This window comes from Scyliorhinus canicula, chromosome 3 (genome assembly GCF_902713615.1).
Source record: "Scyliorhinus canicula chromosome 3, sScyCan1.1, whole genome shotgun sequence".
Lineage (NCBI taxonomy): Eukaryota > Metazoa > Chordata > Chondrichthyes > Carcharhiniformes > Scyliorhinidae > Scyliorhinus > Scyliorhinus canicula.
In genome coordinates, this window is record NC_052148.1 from 5196868 (window position 1) to 5221910 (window position 25043).

The 25043-nt window shown below is 47.4% G+C and overlaps 1 protein-coding gene and 1 long non-coding RNA gene across 2 annotated transcripts in view; one reads left to right on the top strand and one right to left on the bottom strand.

Moving 5' to 3' along the window:
* LOC119963790 overlaps positions 1 to 25043 on the bottom strand; it is a 1053439-nt gene that overhangs the window by 500933 nt on the left and 527463 nt on the right. The window lies entirely within an intron of this gene.
* LOC119963792 lies at positions 10 to 19934 on the top strand. The gene is made up of 2 exons (XR_005460172.1): positions 10 to 83; positions 19387 to 19934. It is a non-coding gene; the product is annotated as an uncharacterized LOC119963792 (long non-coding RNA).

Here is a 25043-nt window from a genome sequence, read left to right on the forward strand (position 1 = left end):
CTTCTCCATTTAGAGACGAGTACGATCCCTCTGCCCAACCACAGGATGCATCCCCACCACCCACAGTCTAACAGCTCCAACCAGTAAGTAACGGAACCTTCAGTAATGATTATAAACATAAACACATTGAAGCCAGCTGGCCAGGGATGGAAGTGTTGGTGACGGGGCCAAATTTCATTCACATCTAACTGCTGGTGAATTGTAGTGGAGGAAATATCTACCTGCCAATCATTTGAAACATTGACCCAAGCCCATTTGCCATGGCTTTGGCTATTTAACTATCAAACCTGTAACATCCACCCAGAAGGACAAGGACAGTGGGTGGTGCCAGAGAACATCATCACCACCAAGTCGCACACTATCCTGACTTGGAAACATTATCAATACTCCTTCAATCTCTGTGTCACTTCCACAGCAGTGACAACATGGGCAACTCCCATATTCTGAGATATAAACATCATGAGTGAGTGAGTTGTGGGAAATGTTTCAGGCATTGTCACAGCACCAAAACAACTCTTGTCTACATCATTTGTGTCTGTGACAAATGTAAACTTTCCCTCCTGATCTTTCTCCACCTGCCTGGAGTCTTTTACACCAGGCTAACCACCTCCAACATCTCTTCACTGTGCTGCAGATAGTTGCTCACCTGATTCCAATCTTACCTATCTCATCACAGCCAGAGACCCATTGGCTATGTGTTCTGAAGTGAAAAGCTCACCACTATTCTTAGAATTCTCTCTATAGTCGATGGAGCGCTGTAATTCTAAATGGTGATCCAGGCTTTCCCTGACTCCTAGGCAGACTTAGGTGGATGCCAATCAGGTCAAACTATTATTTCAAGTTATCCCCCGGCATAATCTATATCTTCCTGGAGCTTTCATCTACTTACCGCTCAGTAGTTTACACACGGGTCCGGCTTGCTAAGTAGAGTAAAGTAAACTTTCTAATAATAATAATAACCACTCTTTGAGGTTATCAATTTAAACTTAACTTTAGTTTCAAGCTAAAATGATAAAAACTACTTTTACAGAAAGGTGAAAAGATCTTTTCTTATTCGATCCAGTTGTAAGACTTTCAAGTCTACTTGTGACACTAATAAAGATTATTATTATTATTAGGTGCCGAGAACTCATGCTGTGAAATGTCCAACCTATGCCCCTCCACCGCTCTACATCACTTTCAGTCTTTAAGACCTCTGGCCAAGGAATTAGTAATCTGACCGAATGAGCTTAAATTTGATTGAGCCATGATGACTCGAGAACCCTTTGAAAATGGTGGGCGGATGCAGATTCCAGGATTGCTGACCCCCTTCCTGAACTGGTCAGCTCCAGAGTGGATCTTGGCATGTCTGACTCTGCCACAACTCTCACAGTCAGGTTAAGTTTTCAAAAACTCGTAGCTTACAGCCCCTAAAAGAAGAGCCGTGAACCCCAATCTGTATTTTAAAAGGTCCTCCATATTCCCCCAATACCAAGTGTTAAAGCAAATGCCAAGATGCCCAAATCCCCAGCGGAATTTGAAACAGCTGTCAAAATGTCCTCAGCAATTTGTATAAATGAGGATGGTTTTTTTAAATCGCAAATAGTCCACAAACTATGACCCTAAACTCGCCCCCATGGCACCGCATGCTCCTATGCCTAGCTGGACCATTTCATTGCCCATTGGCCCATTATAAATTGTATCAAACCAATTAATCTTATAGTGGCAGTTGGATGTGGCAGACTGGGGCTGTTTAGCACAGGGCTAATGTGGTGAGATAACCACTGTAGTTAGGTGAGTCATGTGTACTGCAGTAGGGGGATGTATGCCTGTACCTGTAATACAGGTTCCTCCGGTCAGCCCCTGCCGGCTAGCTCCGCCCACAGGGAGTTGTGTATAAATATGTATGAGAGCTGCTCAGTCCCTCAGTCTACAGTTTGCGGATGGAGGGACAACATCGTACAGCAATAAAGCCTCTATTGTACCAGTCTCTCGGCTTTATGTATAATTGTTAGCGCCACAATTTATTGCTGTACGATTTCCCAGTCACCATGGACATCAGAGTCAAGCCTGACCGTCTGCAGCTGGATCCACACTCGCCTCACGCCAGAAAAGACTTTGATCACTGGCTCGCAGTCTTCGAGGCCTACATCTCTTCAGCACACCCTCCCCCGACGGAGGCTCAGAAAAAGCAACTCCTGTACTCCAGACTGAGCTCCAGCGTCTTTCCACTCGTTCGAGATGCGACCGACTACACCGCAGCTATGGAACTGCTCAAGGAGAATTATGCACCATCGACGAACACTCTCTTTGCGAGGCATCAACTTTCCACTCGCATCCAGCAGCCGGGTGAGTCGATCGAGGACTTCTGGAGGGCCCTTATACCTCTGGTACGAGACTGTGACTGCCGGGCCCTCACAGCCACGGAGCACTCTAATTTAATCATGCGCGATGCCTTTGTTACAGGCATTGCATCGGACCCCATCCGGCAACGACTGCTGGAAGGGGTCGCTCCCGACCTCGCGGCCGTAAAGGCCCTGGCACTCTCCATGACGGCCGCCTCCCGTAGTGCACAAACCTACTCCGCCAGCCACTCGGCCCGCCCATCCTACCCCTCGTGGACCCCACAAACGGCCCCCCAGGCCCATCCGTCCTACCCCGCGTGGAACCCGCAAACGGCCCCCCCAGCAGCCGCCCCCGCGCACTATGCCTGCGCTGCCCGCCGCACCGCACCCCCTGGGGGTCCCCGATGTTACTTCTGCGGCCAGCAGAAGCACCCTCGCCAACGCTGCCCGGCCCGCACAGCGACCTGCAAAGCTTGTGGCAAGAAAGGCCACTTTGCAGCGGTGTGTCAGTCCCGGACGGTCGCCGCTATCACGCCGCAGGTCCCCTCGCCTCAGCCGCTCCCTCAATGGGCCCCGCCGTCCGCTTCTCCCGACCCCACGTGCGATCAGTGGGCGCCGCCATCTTTTGCCGCCCCCGCCATGTGCGCCCCATGGGCGCCGCCATCTTCGTCCACCACTGCCATGTGCGTTCCATGGGCGCCGCCATTTTGTTCCGACCCCATGACGGGCGCTCCATGGACGCCACCATTTTACCCACAGGTGCTGCGGATGCCGACATCTAGACTCCAGGGGCCGCCATCACGGGACACGGGTCGCTACCGCTCCGCGTCGGACTCATCGGACTCAACCGCCGACCAACCACTGCTCGCCTCCGTTACGCTCGACCAGTCCCGCCCTCGCAGCCTGGCACCCTCTTCCACATCGGTGCTGGTCAACGGCCATGTGACCTCCTGCCTCATCGACTCCGGGAGCACCGAGAGCTTCGTCCACCCAGACACGGTAAGGCGCTATTCCCTTGCGATCCATCCCGCTGACCGGCAGATCTCCCTTGCCTCCGGTTCCCACTCTGTCCCTATCCGGGGTTTCTGCCTGGTTAAACTTACTGTACAGGGCGTAGATTTCGACAGTTTCCGTCTGTACATTCTCCCCGACCTCTGCACTTCCCTCTTACTAGGCCTGGATTTCCAGTGCAATCTCCAGAGCCTCACCCTCAAATTCGGCGGACCCCTACCTCCCCTCACCGTTTGCGGCCTCGCGACCCTCAAGGTCGAGCCTCCCTCCCTCTTTGCCAATCTGACTGAGGATTGCAAGCCCGTCGCCACCAGGAGCAGACGGTACAGCACCCAGGACAAGGCCTTCATCAGGTCCGAAGTCCAGCGGCTGCTTCGGGAGGGTATCATCGAGGCCAGCAACAGCCCTTGGAGAGCCCAGGTGGTAGTGGTTAAGACTGGGGAGAAGCACAGGATGGTCGTGGACTACAGCCAGACCATCAACCGGTACACGCAGCTCGACGCGTACCCCCTCCCCCGCATTTCTGAGATGGTCAATCAGATTGCACAGTACCGGGTCTTCTCGACGATTGACCTGAAATCCGCCTACCACCAGCTCCCCATCCGTAAATCGGACCGTCCCTACACTGCCTTCGAGGCAGACGGTCGTCTGTACCAATTTCTGAGGGTTCCCTTCGGCGTCACGAATGGGGTCTCGGTCTTTCAGCGGGAAATGGACCGAATGGTTGACCGGTACGGGCTGCAGGCCACCTTCCCGTACCTCGACAATGTCACCATCTGCGGCCATGACCAGCAGGACCATGATGCCAACCTTCATAAATTCCTCCACACCGCGTCTCTCCTTAATCTCACGTACAACAAGGAGAAATGCGTGTTCCGCACAGACCGCTTAGCTATCCTTGGCTACGTAGTCCAAAACGGACTACTGGGGCCCGATCCCAACCGCATGCGCCCCCTCATGGAGCTCCCAATTCCCCACTGCCCCAAGGCCCTCAAACGCTGCCTTGGGTTTTTCTCTTATTACGCCCAGTGGGTCCCGCAATACGCAGACAAGGCCCGGCCACTTATCCAGTCCACACATTTTCCCCTCTCGGCCGAGGCACAACAGGCCTTCGCCTGCATTCGATCTGACATAGCCAGGGCGGGGATGCACGCCGTAGACGAGACTCTGCCTTTCCAAGTAGAGAGCGACGCTTCAGATGTCGCCCTTGCCGCCACACTAAATCAGGCCGGCAGACCCGTGGCATTCTTTTCACGCACCCTCCACGCCTCTGAAATTCGGCATTCCTCTGTCGAAAAGGAGGCCCAGGCAATCGTTGAAGCGGTGCGGCACTGGAGGCATTACCTGGCCGGCAGGAGATTCACTCTCCTCACTGACCAACGGTCGGTAGCCTTCATGTTCAACAACACGCAGCGGGGCAAGATCAAGAACGACAAAATCTTGCGGTGGAGAATCGAGCTCTCCACCTTTAACTACGAGATCTTGTATCGCCCCGGCAAGCTCAACGAGCCCCCAGACGCCCTCTCCCGAGGTACATGTGCCAGCGCACAAGTGAACCAGCTCCGTGCCCTGCACGAGAGCCTTTGCCACCCGGGGGTCACTCGCTTGTACCATCTGATCAAAGCCCGCAATCTGCCCTACTCCGTCGAGGAAGTACGGACAGTCACCAGAGACTGCCAGGTCTGTGCGGAGTGCAAGCCGCACTTCTACCGGCCAGATCGCGCGCGCCTGGTGAAAGCATCCCGCCCCTTTGAACGCCTCAGCGTGGATTTCAAAGGGCCCCTTCCCTCCACCGACCGCAACACCTACATCCTTAGTGTGGTCGACGAGTTTTCTAGGTTCCCCTTCGCCATCCCATGCCCGGATATGACGTCTGCCACCGTCATCAAAGCCCTGGATTCCATTTTTGCCCTGTTCGGTTTCCCCGACTATATCCACAGTGACCGGGGATCCTCGTTCATGAGCGATGAGCTGCGTCAGTTCCTGCTCAGCAGGGGTATCGCCTCCAGCAGGACGACCAGCTACAACCCCCGGGGAAACGGGCAGGTAGAGAGGGAGAACGGGACGGTATGGAGGGCCGTCCAGCTGGCCCTACGGTCCAGGAACCTCCCAGCCGCTCGCTGGCAGCAGGTCCTCCCTGATGCGCTCCATTCCATTCGGTCGCTACTGTGCACCGCAACTAACAGTACACCCCATGAACGTGTTTTTGCCTTCCCCAGGAAGTCCACATCCGGAGTGTCGCTCCCGACCTGGCTCACGACTCCGGGCCCAGTCCTTCTCCGTAGGCATGTCCGGCACCACAAGGCGGAACCCCTGGTGGACAAGGTACGCCTTCTCCACGCCAACCCTCAGTATGCCTACGTGGAGTTCCCCGACGGCCGCCAGGACACAGTCTCGCTCCGGGACCTGGCTCCCTCAGGTGCCGATCCCATGCCCACACACCTTCCTGCGCCAACCCCAGCGCCCCCCTTTTCGTCCCCATCAGGTCCATCCCTCATCCCCCTGCCCGCCCTGGAGGACACGGAAGATTTCGGCTCGCTCTCGGAGTCCTCCCGCCAGCTGCCAGCACCAACACCGCCAGCACCTGCACCATCGGGGCCATCACCGCCGGTGCCGACATCACCACCACAGCTACGCCGATCACAGCGGAACGTCCGACCACCGATTCGGCTCAACCTGTAACCGGCTAACCGGATGGACTCTTGATTTTCCATGTTGGACCCTCTTGTAAATAGTTTCTTTTATATTACAGTTACATGTCACCCCCGCCGGACTCATTTTTACAGGGGGTGAATGTGGTGAGATAACCACTGTAGTTAGGTGAGTCATGTGTACTGCAGTAGGGGGATGTATGCCTGTACCTGTAATACAGGTTCCTCCGGTCAGCCCCTGCCGGCTAGCTCCGCCCACAGGGAGTTGTGTATAAATATGTATGAGAGCTGCTCAGTCCCTCAGTCTACAGTTTGCGGATGGAGGGACAACATCGTACAGCAATAAAGCCTCTATTGTACCAGTCTCTCGGCTTTATGTATAATTGTTAGCGCCACAGCTAAATCGCTGGCTTTGAAAGCAGACCAAGCAGGCCAGCAACACGGTTCGATTCCCGTAACAGTCTCCCCGAACAGGCGCCGGAATGTGGCGAATAGGGGCTTTTCACAGTAACTTCATTTGAAGCCTACTCGTGACAATAAGCGATTATCATTCATTTAATTCATGTGTAAATAAAAAAAGACTTGGAATCATAGATTCACTGCAGTGCAGAAGAAGGCCCATTGGCCCATCGGGTCTATACTGACTAAACACCCTGCTTGGCCCACTCCCCCAACCTATTCCTATAAATCAGTACCCCACGAACCTTTTGGACACTAAGGGGCAATTTATCATGGCCAATCCACCTAACCTGGGACTGTGGGAGGAAACCTGAGCACCCGGAGGAAACCCACACAGACACGGGGAGAATGTAGATTTCACACAGACAGTTGCTCAAGGTTGGAATTGAATCTTAGCCCCTGGCGCTGTGAGGCAGCAGTGCTAACCACTTGCCACCATGCCGTCCAGTTCATACATAACGTTCCACGATGTGAAAAATAAGTCATTACGCCACAAGGCAATAACAATGTCAACCAACCAGATCCTGCAAAGTATCAATAACAACAACACCCCTTGAAATCCGTTAACCTTATATAAACAAACAGTGTGAGATTGAAATGAAATTAAATAAAAATGAAATGAAAATTGCTTATTGTCACGAGTAAGCTTCAAATGAAGTCACTGTGAAAAGCCCCTAGTCGCCACATTCCGGCGCCTGTTCGGGGAGGCTGGTACGGGAATTGAACCGTGCTGCTGACCTGCCTTGGTCTGCTTTAAAAACCAGCAATTTAGCCCTGTGCTAAACCAGCCCCTAAGATTGACAAGAGAGCGAGAATGAGAGCTGTCAATCATGCAATGTTTTCTCTGGGGTGCAGAGGTTTCAACAAAAATAATGGATTTCTGGGTACCCAACCAAATCACATACAATGGAACTATTATCTGTGATGAAACATGTATATGAAATGAAAAAAATGAAAAATGAAAAATCACTCATTGTCACAAGTAGGCTTCAAATGAAGTTACTGTGAAAAGCCCTGAGTCGCCACATTCCGGCGCCTGCTCGGGGAGGCTGGTATGGGAATTGAACCGTGCTGCTGGCCTGCCTTGGTCTGCTTTAAAAGCCAGCGATTTAGCCCAGTGTGCTAAACTAGCCCCTAATATTTTAATATTTTATATTTCTGTGTTTATGTATACATTATGTGTAGATAAGCATAAGTTGTGTCCATATGTGTCCAGGTTAATCAAAGGTAAGGTTGCTGGAGTCAGATTGTCGGTAGAATTGAAGGGATGAAGAATAAAAGTGTGATCTTGTGCTATTTTGTTGTGATGCTTTATGGTGGGGCTTCACGCGTAGATCTGGGTCAGGATTCTCTGGCCGTATCCGGCAGTGCATCCCCACCTGGGTTTCCCGCTGGCATGAGGCGGCCTCAATGGGAAATCATAGAATAGAATAGAACCATAGAATCTCTGCAGTTCAGAAGGAGACTATTTCGACCATTGAGACTGCACTGATCATCTGAAAGAACACCCTAGCTAGACCCAGGCCCATTCCTCCACCTTATCCCCATAATCCCACCTACCCTATAAGTCAATTTAGCATGGCCAATCCATCTAACCTGAACATCTTTGGACTGGAGGAGTAAACCAAATCAGCCGGAGGTGCACAGACATGGGGAGGACATACAGATAGCCATTCAAGGCCGAAATTGAACCAGAGTGCCTGACTCTGTGAGGCAGCAGTGTTAACCATTGTGTTACCGTGCCGACCATGGCCATTAACAAGCAGTGGATCCTGCTCCCAAGGAGCAGCAAGCCGTTGAGAAACATGGGACTGGGGCAACCGGAGAATGAAACCCCTGAAATTTTCATTTGGGGATAAGCTTTGAAATTGATTGATAGTGGTTGTATTTGAAAGCAGTATCAAAGGGAACAAAGAACATTTGCGTTTTACAGGAAGCTGCTGAGTAAACCTGGGCAAGACTACAGTTCCGCCTTCAACATCATTATCCCAACAAGACTAAGAACCAAACTCTGCAATTTTGGACTTGACCCCTCCCTGTACAGCTGTACCCCTCGACTTCCTCACCAACAGACCACAATCTGTCAGGATAGGCAACAGCACCTCCTCCACAATAGTCCTCAACACAGGGGCCCCGTAAGGATGTGTGCTCAGTCCTCTACTGTACTCCCTATACACACATGACTGTGTGGGAAGATTCAACTCCAAATCAATCTATAAGTTTGCGGATAATACGAATGTGGTGGGCCGTATCTCAAACAACGACGAATCAGACTACAGGAGGAAAATAAATCACTTGGTTGCATGGTGCACCGAAAACAACCTATCTCTAAATGTTGGAAAGACCAAAGAACTGATCATCGACTTCAGGAAGTGCAGCACAGCACACACTCCCATCTACATCAATGGTCGATAGCTTTAAGTTCCTGGGGTCACCATCACCAACAGTCTGTCCTGGTCCACTCACGTTGATGCAACAGTCAAGAAAGCCCAACAACGCCTCTACTTCCTCCGGAAGCTAAAGAAATTTGGCATGTCTGCATTGACTCTCACAAACCTCTACAGATGGGCGATAGAAAGCATCCTATCCGGCTGCATCACAGCCTGGTATGGCAACTGCTCGGTCCAAGATCGCAAGAAACTGAAAACTGTGGTGAACTCAGCCCAATGCATCACACAAGCTTTCCACCCCCACATTAATTCTGTCGACACCTCCCGCTGCCTCAAGAAGGCAGACAGCATTATCAGGGACCCCTCCCACCCAGGCATTGCCTTCTTCCAAACCCTTCCATCAGGCAGAACATCAGAAGTCTGAAGACTCGCACATCCAAACATAGGAACAGCTTCTTCCCCACAGCTACAAGACTCCTCAACAACTCCCCCTCAGACTGATCTTTTCCCTGTAAGAATACTATTCACAACGCCCTATGCTGCTCTTGCTCATGTATTTGCTTTGTTTGGCCCTTGTTCCGCACTGGAACCAATCACTGTACCATTTCTCAATGTTCCCTGTTGATTATTCTTTTATCTACTATGTATGTACTGTGTCTGTTCCTCGGCCGCGGAAAAATACTTTTCACTGTACTTCAGTATATGTGACAATAAATCAAATCAAATCAAAATCAAATCAAAGGTAATTTGAATCTTCCTGACCTAACGTTGAGGTAAAAGAAGATGTGAAATGTTTGGAGATTTGGAAACCTGATTTTCACAGGGATATTATAAAAGACAGCGATGAACGCGGATGACAGGAGTGAGAAAGTGTTTATGAAAGTGGGTTTTCAACTGTAGTGAGTTGCTGTGGGGAACGTACCACTGAAATCCAACTCCAGTGTTCCGGAGTATGTGAAAAAGCTCATTTTAATTGAAGAAAGCAACTCAGTTTCGGGAAAGCTCTTGAGAAACAGTTTGTTTTGAATATTTCTTCTGAAGAACCTTATCAGCGTGGAATTTTTCTGGGAAATCATGGATTTCTGCTGAAAGGGAAAGAAAATTCTCGCTTTGGGTAATTTATCCTGGATTTTAAGCTTCAGAATCTATAAGGGGTTGTTGCCAAAAAGATTTATTATGCACCATCAATAAAACATTTCAAGGGTTATTTTGTGGCATTTCTATCAATTTAATCTTGTGTGTTTAGGGTTAACTTTTTCTTTTTTTAACAAACATTTCGGCCGGGATTCTCCCCTACCCGGCGGGGCGGTGTGTCCCGGCGGGATGGACTGGCGGGAACCACTCCAGGGTTGGGCCGCCCCAAAGCCTTGTGGGGCTACTCCCACGCCGGAGTGGTTTGTGCCCCGCCGGCCGGCAGAAGCCCGCGCATGTGCGGGAGCGTCAGCGGCTGCTGACGTCATCCCCGTGCATGCGCAGAGCGGGGTGTCACTTCCGCGTTGGCCATCGCGGAGGCTATGGCCGACGCGGAGGGAAAAGAGTGCCCCCATGGCACAGGCCCGCCCGCGGATCGGTGGGCCTCGATCACAGGCCAGGTCACCGTGGAGGCACCACCCGGGGCCAGATCGCCCCACGACGCCCCCCCCCCTCCCCGCCCCAGGACCCCGTAGCTCGCCCGCACCGCCAGTCCCGCCGGTAAGGGAGGTGGTTTGATTCACGCCGGCGGGACCGGCATTACAGCAGCGGGACTTTGGCCCATCGCGGGCCGGAAAATCGCCAGGGTTGACCGGCGCATCGCGATTCCTGCCCATGCCGAATCTCCGGTGCCCGGGAATTCGGCGGCCGGCGGGGCGGATTCATGCCGCCCCCCGCTGGCGATTCTCCGCCCTGGCGGGGGGTTGGAGAGTCCAGCCCTTAATTCCCAGATTTATTTCAGCCCATATTTTATTCAGGCGTTTATAATTTTAACACTTTTCAACAACAATATTCAACAGAGAACAGAGCCTATAACAAAATAACCATCACCCCACCCGAACACAAACCCCAACCAACATGGCTTATAAAAACACACCGCCTGCCCTTCCTGGCTCTCATGCCGTTGTTTCTTCTTCCCCTTGTTCATTACTTCCATGCCTCTCCTTCCCCATCCCCATCCCCTCCCCCCTGCTCGAAGAAGACGATGAACGGCTGCCATATCCGAGCGAACCCCTTATGACTTCCTCCTCATCGCCAACACCTGTCCTCCACCTCCTCAAGAACCTGCTTATTCGGGCCACAGTCATATGAGCCCTGTGGATCAGCTTGAATTGGATCAGGCTGAACCTGGCAGATGATGAGGATGCACTGACTCTCCGCAGGGCCTCCACCCATAACCCCAGCCTCCAACTGCCCTCCCCCCAATCTCTTCTTCCCACTTTCTCTTCACCTCCCCTATTGGGGCTCCCTCCCACTCCATCAGCTCCTTATAGATCTACAAGACCTTCCTCTCCCCAACTCTTTGTGGGAGGCGTGGAAAGCTCGAGACCTGCCTCCATACAAAATCCCTCACTTACAGGTTCCGGAACCTGTTCCCACCCGGCAACTCAAACTCCTCCTTCAGCTCCTCCGAACTCAGTAAACCCCTATCAAGAAAGAGATGCCCAAATCTCTCAAACTCTGCCCGCTGCCACCTCCAAAAGCCCCCGCCCCATCCCCCCGGAGCAAAACGATGGTTATTGCATATCAGTGCCCACCCCGACGGCCACTCCAAACGCATTTGCTGCTGCACTGTCCCCACACACTCAGGGCTTCCACTACTATCGGGTTTGTAATGAAACGAGCAGGCAAGAACGGCAGAGGTGCCGTTAACAATGCCCCTCAAACTTGTGCCCTGGCAGGATGTCGTCTTCACCCGCTCCCACACCGACTCCTCCCCCACTACCCACTTCCTAATCATCAATATATTCGCCGCCCAGTAATAGTTAATAAAGTTCGAAGGGCCAAACCCCCCTCCCCACGCCCCCCGCTCCAGCAGCACCTTCCTCACCCGTGGGGTTTTACCGGTCCAAATAAATCCCAAAATTGCAACGAAAGGGAAAATGGTGGAAAATCTCAGCAAGTCTGGCAGCGCCTGTAGGGAGGGAAAAGAGCTAACGTTTCGAGTCCGATGACTCTTTGTCAAAGCTTTTTACCGAAATTACAACATGCGCCTACCATTCCATCCCGCGAGCGCACTTTGGGAATCAGACCAGAAGACGTTGCTCCTTCTCCCGGCATGCAAGCAGAAACTCAAGCGGGAGAATCCAGCCAAGAAGGTCGTTCAGTGCTTGTCCGAGGAGACAGAAGAGCTCTTACGTGACTGCTGAGAGACAGTGGACTGGTCCATATTTAAGAACTCAGCGATCAACTTAAATGAGTATGCCACCACCGTCACAGACTTCATCAGCAAATGTGTGGATGACTGCGTGCCAAAGAAAGCAGTACATACATTCCCCAACCAGAAACCATAGCTCAACCGCGAGATTGACTCCTTACTGAAAGACAGATCTGAGGCGTTCAAGGGAGACGACCCTGACCTATACAAGAAATCCAGGTAAAGCCATCCGAGATGCCAAGAGAGAATATCAAACCAAGCTAGAGTCACAGACAGACTCTCGGAGGTTGTGGCAAGGACTAAACAACATAACGGGCTACGAAGCGAAGCCGAGCAGTATCTCTGGCAGCAGCGCACCCCTCCCCGATGAACTCAATGCATTCTATGCTCAGTTCGAGCAGGTAACCAGCAATCTGCTGCCGAGAGCACCAGCAGCTCATAACTCACCCATACCCATCATCAGAGCTTCCGAAGTCAGATTGGCCTTCCTGAAAGTGAAACCTCGGAAGGCGACTGGCCCGGACGGGATCCCTGGTTGTGCACTCAGAGCCTGCGCGGACCAGCTGGCAGAGGTATTCACAGGCATCTTTAACCTGTCCCTACTCCACTCCGAGGTCCCCACTTGCTTCAAGAAAACCACCATCATACCGGTACCAAAGAAGAACAAGGCAAGGTGCCCCAATGACTACCGTCTGGTGGCCCTGACTTCAGTCGTAATGAAGTTCTTCGAGAGGTTGATCATGAAGTGCATCGCCTCCATACTCCCAGAACACCTTGATCCACTGCAATTCGCATACCATTGCAACTGGTCCATATCGGATGCCATTTCCCTGGCCTTACGCATCCCTGGAGCATCTCGAAAACAAGACTCCTATTTATGGACTACAGCTCCACCTTCAACACCATAATCCCAGCCAAGCTCATATCAAAGCTCCAAAACCTAGGACTTGGCAACTGGATCCTCGATTTTCTGGCCAAAAGACCACAAACAGTAAGAATGAACAACAAAACCTCCTCCACAATTGTCCTTAATACCGGGGCCCCGCAAGGCTGCGTACTTAGCCCCCTACTCTACTCCCTGTACACACACGACTGCGTGGCACAACTTGGTTCCAACTCCATCTACGAGTTTGCTAACGATACGACCATAGTGGGCCGGATCTCGAATAACGACGAGTCAGAATACAGGAGGGAGACAGAGAACCTAGTGGAGTGGTGTAGCGACAACAATCTCTCCCTCAATGCCAGCAAAACTAAAGAGCTGGTCATTGACTTCAGGAAGCAAAGTACTGTACACGGGGCCGAGGTGGAGATGGTTTGCAGTTTCAAATTCCTAGGGGTGCACAGCTCCAAAAATCTGTCCTGGTCCACCCACGTCAATGTTACCACCAAGAAAGCACAACAGTGCCTATACTTCCTCAGGAAACTAAGGAAATTCGGCATGTGCATATTAACCCGTACCAACTTTTACAGATGCACCATAGAAACCATCCTATCAGGCTGCATCACAGCCTGGTATGGGAAGTGCTCGGCCCAGGACCGCAAGAAACATCAGAGAGTCGTGAATACCGCCAGTCCATCACACGAACCTGCCTCCCATCCATTGATTCCATCGACACCTCCTGCTGCCTGGGGAAAGCGGGCAGCATAATCAAAGATCCCTCCCACTCGGCTACTCACTCTTCCAACTTCTTCCGTCGGGCAGGAGATACAGAAGTTTGAATTTTAACACTACACCCTGTATGCTTCATCCAATGCCAATGCTTATGTAGTTACATTGTATATCTTGTGTTGCCCTATTATATATTTTCTTTTATTCCCTTTTCTTCCCATGCACTTAATGATCTGTTGAGCGGCAACAGAAAAATACTTTTCACTGTACCTCGGTACACGTGACAATAAACAAATCCAATCCTATCCAATTCATTTCCTAAAAAATGCCTTGGGATAAAAATTGGGAGACATTCCAAATGACGAATATCCCACGCCGAACAGCTGCAGGAGAAAGGGACAAGTTGGCAAAGTAGAATCCTTAATTCTGCAGAACATTGTCCTTCTCTGGATCTGCTCCACCGAAACCTCCAATGCCAAGACCGTGTGCACCTCTTTTGTCCCCACTCTGGATAGCGTTGCTGTGTGCTCGCCATTCAGTCACAAAATGACATGTAGGCTTTCCAGGATCTCACGCAACAAATTCTGCAGGCCTTGCTTGCAAAAGGCAGCTCCCCTCAATCCCCTTGAGAATTTGTAAACTCCTAACTCAACAGGAGAAAGCCAACTGGTAAATGGAACGCCTTTTCCCCACTCATCTCCACTCACTCCAGGACACAAATCACATTGATGGATTAACAAACCTGTTTTGATTTGATTTGATTTGATTTATTATTGTCACATGTATCAGTATACAGTGAAAAGTATTGTTTCTTGCATGCTGTATAAACAATGCATACCGTACATAAGGAAGGAGAGCCTGCAGAATATAATGTTACAGTTATAGCAAGGTGTAGAGAAAAGATCAACTTAATACGAGGTAGGTCCATTCAAAAGTCTAATGGCAGCCGGGAAGAAGCTGTTCTTGAGTCAGTTGGTACGTGACCTCAAACATTGGTATCATTTTCCTGACAGAAGGAGGTGGAAGAGAGTATGTCCGGGATGCGTGGGGTCCGTAATTATGCTGGCTGTCTTTCTGAGGCAGCGGGAGTAATAGATAGAGTCAATGGATGGGAGGCTGGTTTGCGTGATGGACTGGGCTACATTCACAACCTTTTGTAGTTTCCTGCGTTCTTGGGCAGAGCAGGCTCCATACCAAGCTGTGATACAACCAGAAAGAATGCTTTCTATGGTGCATCTGTAGAGGTTGGTGAGGGTCGTCGCTGACATGCCAAATTTCCTTAGTCTTCTGAGAAAGTAGAGTTGTTGGTGGGCTTTCTTAACTATAGTGTCGGCATGGGGGGACCAGGAGAGGCTGTTGGTGACGAAAGGGAAAATGCTGGAAAATCTCAGCAAGTCTGGCAACATCTGTAGGGAGAGAAAAGAGCTAACGTTTCGAGTCCGATGACTCTTTGTCAAAGCTAACAGACAGAGAAAGTGGGAAATATTTATACTGTGGAGTGAGAATGAAAGATGAGTCATAGCCACAGAAACCCAGGGAAACCGGGTGCTAATGGTCACAGATACCAAGGGGAAAGAGTGTTAATGTCAGTCCCCAGAGAGGATAAAAGATGTGAAAGGTCAAACAGCAGGGAAACTAACATCAGAGTCTGAACTGTAGGTGTGGGTGAGGGGAAGGGGGAAGCAATGAGGAGAAAGGTGCAGGAAAGGTGGATAAGATTGGGGAGGGAAAAAAAATGCATATTCAGAAAGAAAGAAATGGTAAAAGACAGTTAAAATTAAATGAAAACAAATGGGCGAGGTGGGGCTGATCATCTGAAGTTGTTGAATTCGATGTTCAGGCCGGAAGGCTGTAGCGTGCCAAACCGGAAGATCAGATGTTGTTCCTCCAGTTAGTGTTGCGCTTCACTGGATCATTGCAGCAGGCCAAGAACAGACATGTGGTCATGGGAGCAGGGTGTTGTGTTAAAATGGCAAGCAACAGGAAGGTCAGGTGATCTGTACACCTAAACACTTGAAGCTCTAGATCCTTTCTATTTTGTTCCCAATGATGTAGACAGGGGCATGTTCTCCACTACGCTTCCTAAAGTGTTGTAAAGGAGGGCCTGAGAAAACTCAAAGTTCCCCTCTTGGTACAAAAAACGCAATAGTCACAAGTTCGGATTGGCCGGATTCCCAGTCACGTGTTTCACGGCAGTGGGAGAGAGCGCACTGTTTGCTGGCAGCAAGGTTCTCCGCTCCCACCGCTTGTCCATGGAATTTTGCGTTGAAGCCATCCCATGCTGCCAAGTACCCCGGGAGCAGGGATGTACTTCCAGCGGGACCAGAGAATCCCGCCACCGGTAAACAGATGGAGAATTCCGGCCATGGTCTGTGGGATGAATTTCGATCTCTTTGTTCACATTGTCACAGCATCGAAGTCAGAATCCTATGGCCATTGTGATTGACTTTTCCTGCTGGCAGAGCACCCCCACTCACGGGTTTCCCAGCAAGGTGGGATGTTTTCAGTTGGAAATCCCAATGCCACACTGCCGTTAATGGGAGACTGGACACTCCAACGCAAGGTTGCCATTGTGTGGTTGTTTCTGCTAGAATTCATCAATTAATAGAACAATCCTAATGCATGTAGGATTCCTAGAACATAGAACATAGAACAGTACAGCACAGAACAGGCCCTTCGGCCCTCAATGTTGTGCCGAATAATCCTCTCAAATTATTTGTTTTCTTTTGTGAAATGAAATGAAATGAAAATCGCTTATTGTCACAAGTAGGCTTCAATGAAGTTGCTGTGAAAAGCCCCTAGTCGCCACATTCCGGCGCCTGTTCGGGGAGGCCTGTACGGGAATTGAATCGTGCTGCTGGCCTGCCTTGGTTTGCTTTCAAAGCTAGCTATTTAGCCCAGTGTGCTAAACCACATAGTTAGATCTACATTGCATATACATATCTCTTCCTTTTTAAAATCCTTTCCCAATGCTCCACTTCAACGCTCTGCTGGGACATTGCTGCCAAATGACTGATTGAAGCCTGTCCCAACTGAGCACCGTATTTAGTCCCCCAAAATACAACCAAATACCACAGGAAACTGAAACAGTTTCTGATATATGTCCACATTAACTCTTACCAACTTTTACAGATGCACCATAGAAAGCATCCTCTCGGGCTGCAGCACAGCCCGGTATGGCAACTGCTTGGCCCAAGGCCGCAAGAAACTTCAGAGAGTCGTGAACACAGCCCAGTCCATCACATGAACCTGCCTCCCATCCATTGACTCCATCTACACCTCCCGCTGCCTGGGGAAAGCGGGCAGCATAATCAAAGACCCCTCCCACCCGGCTTACTCACTCTTCCATCTTCTTCCATCGGGCAAGAGATAGAGAAGTCTGAGAACATGCAATAACAGACTCAAAAACAGCTTCTTCCCTGCTGTTACCAGACTCCTAAATGATCCTTTTATAGACTGACCTCATTAACACTACACCCCTGTCGGCTTCACCCGATGCCGGTGTTTACGTTGTGTATTTGTGTTGCCTTATTATGTATTTACTTTGATTTTATTTTCTTCCCATGTACTTAATGATCTGTTGAGCTGCTCGCAGAAAAGTACTTTTCACTGTACCTCGGTACACATGACAATAAACAAAATCCAAAATCCCTGTACCAGATTTTTCATCAGGTATTGACAAATTTAATCTGTGTCTGTCTTTGCTGAACCTTTGGGGCCCTGGGACATAAATCCTAAAAAATCCTTAACCAGGTTCAGAAAATAATCAAAAACACAATTGGAACTTTGGCCTTTACATCTTGAGCATGAAAGTACAAATGCGTATACGTCAAGACTTCCCATGTGAACAATCCTGCTTGGATCACACCTGGAGTGTTGTAATCACTCTGGGTAACCTTGGAAGGTGTGCAGTTAGTGTCACTGGACTAGTACCCAAAAGACTCTGCGGGTAAGGCTTCAATTCTACAACAGCTAGGAGAACATAAATTAAGAATCTGGAACTGAAAAGCTAGTCGTCAGTAATGATGGCTATGAAACTGGTAGTGACATGAAAAAAACCATCAAGTTCATTAATGTCCTTCAGTGAAGGAAATCTGCCAACATTACCCAGTCTGACCGACATGTGACTCCAGACTCCAACCTGGCTGACTCCCAACCGCCCCCTGAAATAGAACATAGAACATTACAGCGCAGTACAGGCCCTTCGGCCCTAAATGTTGCGCCGACCTGTGAAACCACTCTAAAGCCCATCTACGCTATTTCCTTATTGTCCATATGCCTATTCTTACTGTGCCCACCCCAGTGTCATGCAGGCATCTCCACATCATGGCTTTCAAGATTCAAACTAGGAAGAGTTTCTCATGCACAAAGTGTGGAAAAAGTTTTGAAATGTTCCACTAAAGGCAATTGGCGTGAGGTCAATTGTGAATTTTAAATCTCAGAATTATATTTTTTGTAGACCAAACGTTTTAAGGAATATGGGTATAGCTACGTTTATGACATTAGGTTGCAGATCATCCTTGATTCCATTGCGTTCAGGAAGAATCCTGGAGTTCAATATTCTAGTTCTGTTCCTATCTTCTCCGGTCAGCTGATTTCACAGCCACTGATCCAACCTGAGGGTCAAAATTCCTGTTTCAGACATTTTCCCATCTACCCTTCACCCACATTTCCCTTTTCTGTGCTTCTTCACCTCCCGTATCCTTATTTCGGAGCAACTGATGAAACCGATACAACCAGGATCTTGTTTTTTTTTTAATTCTTTTTTAAATAAATTTAGAGTACCCAATTCATTTTATTCAATTAAGGGGCAATTTAGCGTGAGCAATCCACCTAGCCTGCACATCTTTGGGATGTGGGGGCCGAAACCCATGCAAACACGGGGAGAATGTGCAAACTCCACGCGGACACTGACCCACAGCCGGGATTGAACCTGGGACCTCAGCGCTGTGAGGCAGCAGGGCTAACCACTGTGCCGCCGTGCTGCCTGACCAGGACCTTGTTCAGCTCTGGGGCTGGATTCACCATTCCCTAGCCATGTTTTTCTCAGTGTCATGCCATTCGCTGGCGTCAGGAATCTCCATTCCCTCCTCTCTTCATTGGGATTTCCCTAGAAACCACCCCACTCCACTGGGAAACCCACAGGAGGGGGGACGCTGCCGGAGGAATAGAGGATCCCAATGGCCGGAGTTAGTCACCCACTTCCTCCTGGCTCCTTCACTATTCTTCCATCTGGAGGAGGGTGGCAGATGGGGGCTGCAGAATGACCAAAACATTCCTGTCTGTAATACAAAGTGAGGTGAACCTTGAGTTCAGCATTCTTCTGCTTGAATGATACACAATACCCCACCACACACATGCCCAGCATCTCAGATATAGCACTATTCTCTAAAAGGTGAAATATAACTTCTGATAAAGTCTGTCACTGTATTTTACTGCGATAACAATCTCATTTTCATAAATGTAATTTCCACAGTACTAGATAGCAGCGAGCGAGTGTATTAAATAGGAAAGGAGGAATAAGTTAGTTGACAATTCTTTCTCTGCCAAACCAAAGGCCATTTACTAAACCTTTCTCTTTTCTCTACAGATCCAGACATCAACCAACAAACTACAATGACCTCGTCAATTATACAAAATCATCCTATGTTACATACCTCTGTTCTGTGTATTACCTTGTATCAAAACCCTACATAGAATGGGGAAGGGTGCAGATCAGAGACACTTCAATGAAGTTACTCAGAAACAAGAGACAAAACTCCACTGAAGCAATAAATCACAGGAAGGACAACTCGGCCTTTTTGTTGAGATAACGTTGAACAATTATTTCAGTTCATTTCTTTATAGCAAATTGTGCAATCAACATCACAGTTATTTGTCAGCTTAGAATTAATGACAATATTCCAACTGAGTACTTATATTTATTTGTTCCTGGAGTGAACAGGCACCGACCTGTTTAGGTTAGAAATATGCAATTAATTGAAGATTACTAACACATTTAGCTAAACTTGGTAAATGGAAATGCTTTAATGTTGCTTCAATTGCAACACAGTTGATCCAGTTGGGAGGGAGAAGTAATGTTATGATTTAAACATTTGTATCCCTTTGGAATGACAAAATTATAATTTACTACATTTATCACTCGTCTGTCTGTTTTATTACTGTGAATCTGTTGTAAATATTTTTCCTGTGCCCAGAGCAGTTTAGGGAGGTATTCCCAGCTCTTCAAGCTTGTGGTAGGCGCACAGCGGGAATCACAGGCTACAGCCAATGATTGAGTGTGGATATCTCCATGATTTCCTGAGATGCAATATCATCTCCCTGATCACATTATCTTTTGCGCTGACGTTTTTGACTTTGTTTGACCTTTGAATGTGGAATGTGTTGACCGTCCCCAGTTGCCCTTGAACTGAGTGGCTTCCGAGGTCATTTCAGTGGTTGGGGGGGGGGGGGGGGGGGGGTGGCGGCAGTTAAGAGTCAACCACATTGCTGTGGATCTGGAGTCACATGTAGGCCAGACCGGGTAGATACAGCAGAATTCCTTCCCTAAAGGACATTAGAGAACCAGATGGGTTTTACAACAATCGTCAATGCTTTCATGGGCATCATTAGACTTTTAATTCCAGATATTTAAGACAATCAATTCATGGTCATCATTAGATTTAATTCCAGGTTTTGTTTTTGGAATTCAAATTTCACCATCTGCCCTGGTGGGATTCGAACCCTCTTCCCAGAGCATTACACTGGTTCTCTGGATTGCTAATCCAGTGACAATATCACTACACCAACCCCTCCCCATATTTAACACCTTTTAGCTTCCCCGTATTTAACTCCCTTTAGTTTCCCCGTATTTAACACCCTTTAGTTACCCCGTATTTAACTCCCTTTAGTTTCGCCGTATTTAACAGCCTTTAGTTTCCCCGTATTTAACGCCCTTTAGTTTCCCCGTATTTAACTCCCTTTAGTTTCCCTGTATTTAACACGCTTTAGTTTCGCCGTATTTAACTCCCTTTACTTTCCCCGTATTTAACACCCTTTAGTTTCACTGTATTTAACACCCTTTAGTTTCCCTGTATTTAACACCCTTTAGTTTCGCCGTATTTAACACCCTTCAGTTTCCCTGTATTTAACACCTTTTAGCTTCCCCGTATTTAACTCCCTTTAGTTTCCCTGTATTTACCACCCATTAGTTTCCCTGTATTTAACACCCTTTAGTTTCCCCATATTTAACACCCTTTAGTTTCGCCGTATTTAACAGCCTTTAGTTTCCCCGTATTTAACACCCTTTAGTTTCCCTGTATTTAACTCCCTTTAGTTTCCCCGTATTTTACACCCTTTAGTTTCCCCGTATTCAACTCCCTTTAGTTTCCCTGTACTTAACACCCTTTAGTTTCCCTGTATTTAACACCCTTTAGTTTCCCTGTATTTAACACCCTTTAGTTTCGCCGTATTTAACTCCCTTTAGTTTCGCCGTATTTAACAGCCTTTACTTTCCCCGTATTTAACACCCTTTAGTTTCACTGTATTTAACACCCTTTAGTTTCCCGGTATTTAACACCCTTTACTTTCCCCATATTTCACACCCTTTAGTTTCGCCGTATTTAACTCCCTTTAGTTTCGCCGTATTTAACAGCCTTTACTTTCCCCGTATTTAACACCCTTTAGTTTCACTGTATTTAACACCCTTTAGTTTCGCTGTATTTAACACCCTTTAGTTTCCCTGTATTTAACACCTTTTAGTTTCCCCGTATTTAACACCCTTTAGTTTCCCCGTATTTAACACCTTTTAGTTTCCCCGTATTTAACACCCTTTAGTTTCCCCGTATTCAACACACTTTGTTTCCGCGTATTTAACACCCTTTAGTTTCCCCATATTTAACTCCCTTTAGTTTCCTGTATTTAACAACCTTTAGTTTCCCCGTATTTAACACCCTTTAGTTTCCCCGTATTTAACACCCTTTAGTTTCCCCGTATTTAACTCCCTTTAGTTTCCCCGTATTTAACACCCTTTAGTTTCGCCGTATTTAACACCCTTTAGTTTCCCCGTATTTAACACCCTTTAGTTTCCCCGTATTTAACAACCTTTAGTTTCCCCGTATTTAACTTCCATTAGTTTCCCTGTATTTAGCACCCTTTAGTTTCCCCATATTTAACACCCTTTAGTTTCCCTGTAACACCTTTTAGTTCCCCTGTATTTAACAACCTTTAGTTTCCCCGTATTTAACACCCTTTAGTTTCCCTGTATTTAACACCCTTTAGTTTCCCCGTATTTAACTCCCTTTAGTTTCCCCGTATTTAACACCCTTTAGTTTCCCCGTATTTAACTCCCTTTAGTTTCCCTGTATGTAACACCCTTCAGTTGCTCCGTATTTAACAACCTTCAGTTTCCCTGTATTTAACACCCTTTAGTTTCCCTGTATTTAACACGCTTCAGTTTCCCTGTATTTAACACCCTTTCGTTTCCCTGTATTTAACACCCTTTAGTTTCCCCGTATTTAACTCTCTTTACTTTCCCCGTATTTAACACCCTTTACTTTCCCCGTATTTAACTCCCTTTAGTTTCCCTGTATGTAACACCCTTTAGTTTCCCCGTATTTAACACCCTTTAGTTTTCCTGTATTTATCTCCCTTTAGTTTCCCAGTATTTAACTCCCTTTAGTTTCCCTGTATTTAACACCCTTTAGTTTCGCCGTATTTAACACCCTTTAGTTTCCCCGTATTTAACTCCCTTTAGTTTTCCCGTATTTAACACCCTTTAGCTTCCCCGTATTTAACACCCTTCAGTTTCCCTGTATTTAACACTCTTTAGTTTCTCTGTATTTACCATCTTTAAGTTTCCCCCCTATTTAACACCCTTTAGTTTCCCCGTATTTAACACCCTTTTGTTTCCCCGTTTTTAACACCCTTTAGTTTCCCCGTATTTAACACCCTTTAGTTTCCACGTATTTAACACCCTTTGTTTCCCCCCATTTAACACCCTTTTGTTTCCCTGTATTTAACACACATCAGTTTCCCTGTATTTAACACCCTTTAGTTCCCCCGTATTTAACACCCTTTAGTTTACCCGTATTGTACACCCTTTAGTTTCCCCGTATTTAACTCCGTTTAGTTTCCCTGTATTTAACACCCTTTAGTTTCTTTGTATTAAACAGCCTTCAGTTTCCCTGTATTTAACACCCTTTAGTTTCCCTGTATTTAACACCCTTTAGTTTCCCTGTATTTAACACCTTTTAGTTTCCCCGTATTTAACACCCTTTAGTTTCCCCGTATTTAACACCCTTTTGTTTCCCTGTTTTTAACACCCTTTAGTTTCCCCGTATTTAACACCCTTTAGTTTCCACGTATTTAACACCCTTTTGTTTCCCCCCATTTAACACCCTTTTGTTTCCCTGTATTTAACACACTTCAGTTTCCCTGTATTTAACACCCTTTAGTTCCCCCGTATTTAACACCCTTTAGTTTACCCGTATTGTACACCCTTTAGTTTCCCCGTATTTAACTCCGTTTAGTTTCCCTGTATTTAACACCCTTTAGTTTCTTTGTATTAAACAGCCTTCAGTTTCCCTGTATTTAACACCCTTTAGTTTCCCTGTATTTAACACCCTTTAGTTTCCCTGTATTTAACACCCTTTAGTTTCCCCATATTTAACACCCTTCAGTTTCCCTGTATTTAACACCCTTTAGTTTCCCTGTATTTAACACCCTTTAGTTTCCCCGCATTTAACACCCTTTAGTTTACCCGTACTGTACACCCTTTAATTTCCCCGTATTTAACACCCTTTAGTTTCCCCGTATTTACCACCCTTTAGTTTCCCTGTATTTAACACCCTTTAGTTTCCCCATATTTAACACCCTTTAGTTTCGCCGTATTTAACAGCCTTTAGTTTCCCGTGTTTAACACCCTTTAGTTTCACCGTATTTAACTCCGTTTAGTTTCCCTGTATTTAACACCCTTTAGTTTCCCCGTATTTAACACCCTTTAGTTTCCCCGTATTTAACACCCTTTAGTTTCCCCGTATTTAACACCCTTTAGTTTCCCTGTATTTAACACCCTTTAGTTTCCCTGTATTTAACACCCTTTAGTTTCCCTGTATTTAACACCCTTTAGTTTCGCCGTATTTAACTCCCTTTACTTTCCCCGTATTTAACACCCTTTAGTTTCCCTGTATTTAACACCCTTTAGTTTCCCCGTATTTAACACCCTTTAGTTTCGCCGTATTTAACTCCCTTTAGTTTCGCCGTATTTAACAGCCTTTACTTTCCCCGTATTTAACACCCTTTAGTTTCACTGTATTTAACACCCTTTAGTTTCGCTGTATTTAACACCCTTTAGTTTCCCTGTATTTAACACATTTTAGTTTCCACGTATTTAACACCCTTTAGTTTCCTCCTATTTAACACCTTTTAGTTTCCACGTATTTAACACCCTTTAGTTTCCCCGTATTGAACACACTTTGTTTCCCCGTATTTAACACCCTTTAGTTTCCCCATATTTAACTCCCTTTAGTTTCCTGTATTTAACACCCTTTAGTTTCCCCGTATTTAACACCCTTTAGTTTCTCGGTATTTAACACCCTTTAGTTTCCCCGTATTTAACACCCTTTAGTTTCTCTGTATTTAACACCCTTTAGTTTCCCCGTATTTAACACCCTTTAGTTTACCCGTACTGTACACCCTTTGGGTTCCCCGTATTTAACACCCTTTAGTTTCTTTGTATTTAACACCCTTTAATTTCCCCGTATTTAACACCCTTTAGTTTCCCCGTATTTAACACACTTTAGTTTCCCCGTATTTACCACCCTTTAGTTTCCCTGTATTTAACACCCTTTAGTTTCCCCATATTTAACACCCTTTAGTTTCGCCGTATTTAACAGCCTTTAGTTTCCCGTGTTTAACACCCTTTAGTTTCACCGTATTTAACACCCTTTAGTTTCCCTGTATTTAACTCCGTTTAGTTTCCCTGTATTTAACACCCTTTAGTTTCCCTGTATTTAACACCCTTTAGTTTCCCTGTATTTAACACCCTTTAGTTTCCCCGTATTAAACACACGTTAGTTTCCCCGTGTTTAACACCCTTTAGTTTCCCCGTATTTAACACCCTTTAGTTTCCCCATATTTAACTCCCTTCAGTTTCCTCGTATTAAACACCCTTTAGTTTCCCTGTATTTAACACACTTTAGTTTCCCTGTATTTAACACCTTTTAGTTTCCCTGTATTTAACACCATTTAGTTTCCCCGTATTTAACA